The following is an 8,258-nucleotide window of genomic DNA, read 5'->3' as shown; positions in this document are numbered from 1 at the left end:
GATGAGCCTGAATATTCAATGATATAAATTTTAAAAAAGTCATTTAATATATATTTTTATCGATTAAAAAAATATATCATTTAAATCCAAACATTCAACTTTATTTAGAACTTAAATTAATTCAAATCTATTCAAATTTCAGACAAAAAAACAAACGTCACCTAAATGTATCAAAAATGGAAGATTATTCTCATTTTATAAAACCAATGACGAGGATTGACGGTATCAAATTTAACGTTAATGGCTACTGGATTGAAGGACCCAGCCTGAATTTGAAGGGGGTCTAGCTTCCATCTAACATGGCTGAATAAAATCATTAATGAGGATTTTGCTGAAAATTCAGTAAGGTTTATACTATATTTGGCATTTCCAACCTACAAATCTATAAGTTAATCATTCCCATAATATATCATCTAATATTTAACCTACGTCATTGGTTAATCTCCTCAAACATAATTTCACATATCACTATAAATAATATGCTTAAATGATCTCATCCAAATATCACCCAATATTTTCAAATTACCAAAAAGAGTATATTGTAGATAATGCCAATATACATAAACATCCATAATAATTAAAATGTTATTATACAATTCAAAATAGGGAGATCAAAATTATAATACCCAGAAATCGAGTCAATAATTATTGATATTAATTTTATTGTATTATTATGATTATTAGTTATTTTCTTAATTGGTCTTTAGTTTATTATTATGTTATTATTCCTGTTGCTATTATATGCTATAACCAATAAATATCACTATGGTTATTGGTATTCTATTAGCGCTTGGACTTACTAATTTTGGGCTTAGGATTTTGTTTGGCCAAATTATATTTGTTTTAAGTAAAGCCCAATTCAACTCAATTCAGCCCAACTCAGGTCCACTAGCAAAAGTCCTGGCTACATTCCTATCGACATCTAACATGTTCTTGACGAGAATCCCTCTAAGTTATATGCATGTACCTTACAACCCTCTCACATGAATAGTGAGTGAACCCACATCATTCACTATTCATGTGAGAAGGTTGTAAGGTACATGCGTATAACTTAGCATTAGTCTCTTGATGATAGATATCGCATAGTTCAGCCCTTATGCAAAAGTCCTATCTAGATCTCATATGTTCTTGAAATCCTTCATCAAGGAACTAAACTTTTTGACATAATCCCTCACTGATCCGATATGATGTAGCTTCTCGAAGATCTCCCTCGTCAGCCAGCTAGCATTCCCCAGTAAGAATTGCCCTTCAGTCCTGGTTTGAGTTTTTCCCATGTCTTGATTGTCGGTCGCCGCGCTTCAGCATCTATTTTGCCACCACAACTTAACATCACCGTTTAGGTGCTTCTGATAGTGACACGCTCCATCTCATTTACTCGAACTACTCAAAGTACTGCTCTATACCGCACAGAAAAGTTCCCCAACTCCTTAGCGTTCGGAGTTTAGCTTTAAGCCTTAGATTCTGAAACCTTGACTGTCAAAGGACCATCCTCCAAATGTGAAGTACTGCCTCTTGCTTGTTTTGACAATCCAACTTCCTCTTCAAGGTACCCAATGTTACTTTTTAGCACTTCTGCCAACGTAGCAACATCTCTCGTCACCTTGTTCAACCTCTCAGTGAACTCATTCGCAAACTCCCATTTGTTTCATGTTTGTCATCTCAATCGAGTTGATTTTTATTTTCTGAGCCAATCTCTCAAAGTCAATCAATAGAGTACCCATAGCTTCCAATCACGCCATCCTATCCTTTGTTGATTCTTCCGCCACGTTGGTTTTTGCTGTTAGTCACACAACCTATTTGCTGTTGTCAATTTCTCCAAAACTATAACAATCTTGCTCTTGCCCAGTAGCTTCTTTGAAATGACTCTATGCCAGTTGTCACCAAAACTGATTTAATCGGCCTTTAATACTAATTTTCACTGGGTGTTCTTCAAAGATTTGGCAACGCAAGTGATGGCACTAAATCTCACTTAGCCAGCCACTCGCCTAAATATGCCCCAAGACCCACAATGGAGGTTATTTTAAGAGACTAGCCAAACTAACAAAAATAAACAAGAATCAAGGAACAGGAACACAAGATATTTCATGGAGGCTTTGACCCACAACTTTTCTATTATTTAACAATAGAAAAGAAACAACCTAACCCAAAGATTTGTGTGCTCTTTGAGACCACTGACGAGAGTGCAAAATGTCATATTTTTTACTCCCATAGTGTTTAGCCTTTTAAACTCATTTGGTGCCTAAATGTACTCATTATTCTTATATTTTGGTTTAGGATGCAAATGGAGTCGTTAAATGCAAAATGGAGATTATTGCGCGATTTTGGATAAGTTTCGATATTCCTTCATAATATAGGAATAACTCTCTCATCCAAGCTCCAACTAAGATGATTCAAGATGTTCTGGGAGAACAAGAAAAAGCTCTATAAATTTCATGTTTTGAGTTTCGAGATTTACTAGCTGCATCAAGGTCAAAATTGGGCTTAAATTTCGTGCAACTGCACTGTTGACATTTGGAACGCTCTTTAGCCTAAAATTCTAATAGCGGATTTGATGCAGTATATTTTGGAAGTTTCCAGATCTGATGCACTAGAAGTCCAGCTGAAATCACCACTTTACTATTATGTTAAGAAAATATTTTATTTTAATTGATTAGTTAAATTTAAATATTGTTATTTTAGGATATATTTACAATATTTTTATTTTAGGAGATTTTGCAGACTTCTAAGAAGTGAATTAACCTATATAAAGAGGAAAGAAATCATCAAACCTAGAGACATCTCTCTCTTTTCTTCTCGAACTTCTCCTTTGAATTTTTTGCATAGCGCTCTATGGCTAAACTTTTATAATTGGTCAAAGGAAATGGAAGTCTCGGAATTAATAAAAGAGATCTAATTTTTTTATTATTTAATTCATGCTTTGATTGTCTTATGCTCTTTTGTAACTATTTTCATGATTGTCTCATTTAATTACTAAAAGGCTTACTAGTTTACTGTTGTTGTGATCTGCTGTTAGGTTAGATATTAAATCCGTAGTTGTTTGATTCCTCTAATTTGTGAAGCAATTAAAATTTAATGATTTTTTGCGTCAGAAATTATTAGATCTTAGGAAGAAAGCTCGATTAAATTAAATACAACTGCTTGTACTTGTATCGTTTTGCTTAATCGATTTGTATAAATCTTAAGAATTGAAGCTAGCATATATATGTCTCAATAGAAGACTAAGTTAGCCAACAAATAAAATGGAAAATCTTTCTCATTTCCTCTACCATACGTGCTCTGTTCTCTTTTATTTTTCTGATTTGTTTGTTCCTTAACACAACTTATTCAAGCAAATAACCAATATATATATATCCAATTTCTTAGACGCACTGGTTCCTCCATATGCAAAGTTCATGCCATACTGAAGTTCAGACGAGGTTGCATTTTGATTTTTTCAATTCATAAGGCACAGGAGATTGTATCTTCAGAAATGAAGCTGCATATATAAACAACACAAACATGAAAATGAAAACATAAAGCTTTTAATTGGAGAAATTAATTGGGGAAAATTCGAGAATTATGGCTGTCCAATGTAATCCGTCAAGACGCGTCCACTTGAGAAACAGCCAGCTGGTTCTCTAGGAAAAGTGATCCCATAAGGTTGTTGCCATGGAGTAAAATCTTTTGGCCAATTTCCAGTATTCACGCGGCAGTCTCCAAATACAAAAAGCTTCACAGATGAGCCGCCAGCAAATGTGGAAACTGCACTGAACAGAAGAGAACAAATAAAAAGAAGATGAAATTAATTAGCTTCTCCATGGAAGGGGAGAAAGATAAAACGCAATAGCGGAATATATTGCAGGATATATTGTAAAATAAATTAGAAGAAGAACAATTGATAAAAGAAATGATTTTTGTGTATATTTCACTATTTGCAGGTACATATTTATAGTACAGAATTGATGATAAAAAAAGAAAGAGTACATGAGTTACGCATTTGTTATGGTAATTTTGTCAAACATGCGATGTGCCAAAATTAATTGCACAAGTTATGCTTCTAACGGGTAAAAGACAGCCTACAATATTGCCAATAATCTTGACTGATTGTCAATGATCATGGCTGAACCAATTCCAATACTCCCCCCTAAGTTGGAGCATGGATGTTGTGAATGCCCAACTTGCCACTAAGACGATGGAAATGTTCCTTTCCAAGGGCTTTCGTAAAAATATCAGTAATTTGATGAGCAGATAAAACATGTGCTGTTTTGATCAATCTTGCCTAGATTTTCTCTCGAACAAAGTGACAATCCAACTCGATATGCTTGGTCCTTTCATTGAACACTGTATTGGCAGCAATATGAAGAGCAGCTTTATTGTCACAATAGAGTTGCATAGGTTGTGGATGTGAAACGCCAAGATCATGTAAAAGCGATTTTAACCAAATTAATTCACAAGTAGTGGAAGCCATAGCCCTATATTCTGCTTCTGCTGTAGATCGAGCTATAGTTGCCTGTTTTTTGCTTTTCCATGCAATAGGACTTTCTCGAAGGAAGACACAATAGCCATTGACAGATCTTTGAGTAGTTAGACAGTCTCCCCAATCTGAATCACAATAAGCTTCAATTTGGAAAGAACTATTAGAAGATAATAAGATGCCTTTACCAGGAGAAGATTTTTAAAAAGCTAAAATTCTATAAGCAGCATCTAAATGAGGTTTACGCGGATTAAAGACAAATTGACTAAGTTTTTGAACTGAATAAACCAAATATGGTCTAGTAATGGTAAGATAAAGGAGGCGTCCCACTAGTCTTCTGAATAAGCTTGGATCTTCTAAGATATCACCATCATCTGGATCTAATTTTAAATTTTGCACCATTAGAAAATCAGTTGGTTTAGCACCAAGAAGGCCTGCATCATTCAAGATCTTTAAGGCATATTTTCATTGAGATAAAAAAATTCCTTTACTAGATCTAGCAATTTCAATTCCCAAAAAATATTTCAAAATTCCAATGTCTTTCATGTGAAAACGATGATGCAAGAAATCCTTAAGAGCTTTTATGGCAAGTTCATTATTACTAGTGATGACAATATCATCAACATATACCAATACTGCAGTAATGGAGGACTCTATTGTAGATGTAAATAATGAATAATCACAATAAGATTGTTTAAATTCAGCAAGACGAAGGACGGAAGAAAATTTTTCAAACCAATTACGAGAAACTTGCTTAAGACCATATAAGGACTTTTGAAGCCGACAAACTAAGTGCTTCCCTTGTTGACAAAAACCTGGAGGAGGTTTCATGTAGACTTCTTCATGAAGATCTCCATGAAGAAAAGCATTATGAACATCGAGCTGATATAAAGGCCAATTTTTTATAGCTGCAACAGCAAGAACACATCGAACAGCTGTTAGTTTAGCTACAGGGGAAAATGTTTCATGATAGTCCAAACCTTCTTTTTGAGTAAAGCCTTTAGCTACAAGGCGAGTCTTGTATCGCTCAACAAACCTGTCTGACCAAAACTTAATTTTATACACCCATTTACAGTTAATAGGCACCTTTCCAGGAGGAAGCTGTGTAAGAGTCCAAGTCTTGTTCTTATTAAGAGCTTGAATTTCAGCAACCATAGCTTCTCGCCATTTTGGGTGCCTAATTGCTTGAGCATAAGATGTTGGCTCAATTTCTATAGAAATAACAACTGTAAAGGCAAAATGTTTAGAAGATAATGTATTGTAAGATATAAAATTATGAAGAGGATAAGAGATTGTTTTAGACTTAGAAATGATTGGGAAAGGACGATGAGATAATAAATTAGAGTGAGTGACTAGCGAACAATGATAATCTTAAAGATATGAAGGTGGTTGATGAGTCCTAGTGGAGCGACGAAGTGTATCAATGTCCAAGCCAGATGGTGGTGGCTGATTTTGTTGATCAAGTGTAGATAGTTGCAGATTTTCTTGATCACTTGGTGGTGGTTGAGCATTAGCCTCATTTGATGTTTCATTGATAACTTCATTTATAGGTATGGGCAAAACAATTGAGGGTTGATTTTGCTAAAGTTGTTTCTCCTGAAAAGGGAATATCCTTTCCTGAAAAGTGACATCACGATTAGTGAATATGATATGCTTTTCAAGATCATATATGCGATAACCTCGTTGAGCAAAAGGGTACCCGATAAAGATACCTTTAATTGCTCGAGGAGCAAATTTATGTTTCTTGGGAGATAAATTTTGAGCATAACATAAGCATCCAAAAACACGCAAATGATCATAAGATGGCTTAGATTTAAGAAGAACTTCATGAGGAGTCTTACCAGAAAGCAAGGGTGTAGGCAAACAATTTATAAGATATGTTGCCGTTAGAACACATTCACCCCAAAACTTAAGAGGTAAGTAAGCTTGAAAACGAAGAGCACGTGCAACTTTTAAGATGTGACGATGCTTGCGTTCAGCAACACCATTTTGTTGGGGTATGGCTACACAAGTATGTTGATGCAAAATGCCATGTTCATTAAAAAAATGAGACATATATATAAATTCAAGTCCATTATCACTACGAATTTTCTTAATAGAACATTGAAATTGAGTTTTAATCATGGCAAAGAAATTTTTTAAATGAATTTGAGTTTCATATTTATGTCTCATTAAATAAAGCCAAGTGCAACGTGAGTGATCATCAACAATAGTTAAGAAATAGTGAGCTCCAGATAAAGAAGGAACTGAATAATCACCCCAAATGTCAACATGAATTAAATCAAAAGGTTCATTACACTAGTTATTTTTATTAGGAAAAGGTAAGCGAGTGTGCTTAGATAAAGGGCACACATGGCAAAATAAATCATGACTAGAAGAAAAGTTATTAATACTCTTAGCTAAATAAGGAAGTCGAGATGCAGATGGATGACCCCAAGCGCCAATGCCATAGATCAAATGTAGGATGCTGTTGTTGAGTGAGCAAAACAGTAGGAAAAATGGTAGGATAATAGTAGTAAAGTCCATTGTGTTCTTTACCCAGACCAATCATCTGTTTCAACACAAGGTCCTGAAAAACACAGAAGTCAGGAAAGAAAATAACAACACAATTTAAAGACTTAGTAATTTTGCTAACAGATAAAAGATTAAAAGAAAAATCAGGTACACAAAGAACTTTGCTAAGTCTGATTTTTTCTGATAGATTGATATTCCCAATATGAGAGATTTGTGAAAAACTACCATTAGGCAAGCGAACAGGTTTATGAGTAGAGATAGGTGTAACATGTGATAATGAATCTATGGATGAAGTAATATGATAAGATGCACCAGTATCAATAATCCAAGATGAAGATGTAGAATTTGAATAATAAACAAAGTTACCCGTGAGATTTGCTGCTGGTGCAGTAGAGTTAAGATTGAGAATGGATATCAGCTGCTGATATTGCTTTGCTGTGAGGTGAGGAATTTCAACCTTATTTGGAGAAGCAGGAGCTGTAGCGTTGTTTGTTGAAGGGACATCGGTTGTGGTGGAAGCTGCATGAGCTTGTTTTGGTGGATAACCGTGAAGTTTGTAGCATTTTTCTTTAACATGCCCAAGCTTACCGCAATGTTCGCACTTTGGTCGATGCTTGCCTTTAGAACACTATTTTGTGGACTAAATTTATCTTGATTGAATTCACCCTTAGCTACAGCTAGTACGGCAGATTCAGGAAGGGGATTGGCAGATTCAGGAAGGGGGGAGTATTGGAATTAATATGAAGCTCTCTTTGTTTTTCTTCTTGGATGAATGTGGAGTAAACCTTTCCGAAGGTTGGCAGTGAACCCATAGCAAGAGTTTGACTTCGAAGGGCAGCATAAGAGTCATTTAACCCCATTAAGAATTGATAAACACGTTCTTGTTGTTGATATTCTTGAATTTCTTTGAGAGATCCGCAAGAACAATTTGGAATGGAAGTATAAGATGCAAGTTCATCCCATAGGGTCTTTAATTTTGTGTAGTAAACATTTATGGATGACTGTTCTTGGAGAAGAGTGCATATAGCACGCTTGATTTGAAATATTCTAGCAAGATTTCCTTGAGAAAAACGATTGTAGAGATCATCCCAAACTTCTTTAGCTGTATCAGCATAAATAACACTGTTAGCAATATCAGGAGATATAGAATTCAATAGCCAAGATAATACCATATCATTACAATGCTCCCATTCTGCAGCCTCAGGACCCTCTGGTTTTAGGATGTTTCTGTTGACAAATCCCATTTTATTTTTGGCTGACAAAGCCATTCGAATTGCTCGACGCCAAGTTG

Source organism: Citrus clementina, unplaced genomic scaffold (assembly GCF_000493195.1).
Source record: "Citrus clementina cultivar Clemenules unplaced genomic scaffold, Citrus_clementina_v1.0 scaffold_4, whole genome shotgun sequence".
In the NCBI taxonomy this organism is placed as follows: Eukaryota; Viridiplantae; Streptophyta; class Magnoliopsida; order Sapindales; family Rutaceae; genus Citrus; species Citrus x clementina.
The sequence above is the reverse complement of the archived record's forward strand: the minus strand, read 5'-3'. Positions refer to the sequence as shown.